This window comes from Elephantulus edwardii, unplaced genomic scaffold (genome assembly GCF_000299155.1).
Source record: "Elephantulus edwardii isolate Elephantulus edwardi_28Jun2011 unplaced genomic scaffold, EleEdw1.0 scaffold00271, whole genome shotgun sequence".
In the NCBI taxonomy this organism is placed as follows: Eukaryota; Metazoa; Chordata; class Mammalia; order Macroscelidea; family Macroscelididae; genus Elephantulus; species Elephantulus edwardii.
This window is the reverse complement of record NW_006400021.1, coordinates 3,741,778-3,742,417: the sequence shown is the minus strand read 5'-3', so window position 1 is coordinate 3,742,417 and position 640 is coordinate 3,741,778.

Below are 640 nucleotides of genomic sequence, written 5' to 3'. Positions count from 1 at the left end.
CAGTCCAGTGGTAAGAATCTTTGTTTTCTTGATATTGAGATGCAATCCATATTAAAGGCTGCATATCTTCTGCAACAAGCACTTCAAGTCCTCACTTTTCAGCAAGCAAGGTTGTAGCGTCTATATAATGCAGCTTATTGATGAGCCCATTATATGTTGCTGGGCCCATCTAATGTAAATTTGCCAATTCTAATTTATTTCCCTTTCTGTTCATATGGTCCCCTTGAACCACTACATAGGACCCCCTGCCCTTCTCTGTTGTTACCTCTCCCACTTTTTGTCTCTCTGTTCAGTACTCTTGAGCACTGTTCTAGATTCATTATTTTATCTGATTCCAAAGTATGGATGGATTATTTCTTATCCTGATATCCAGGGAATCTTTTAAAGATGTCAAGAATAACTAATAGATAAGTTTCCTGGATTATATAGTTTAACACTTCCCTGATAAGCTGCTTACTAGAGAAAAAGCTGCCATTGTTTGCCAGAGAAAGGAGAAGGCTTCTTGGTGTTATAATCAGTGTGCATAGGAATGCGGCTTTACAATCATGTGTTGCTTATCTGGATTGATCCTTTTGGTTCTGACACCGCCCTGTGTTCTGAGACCATTACAACTAACTGCAAGATCTGAAATTTTCTAACA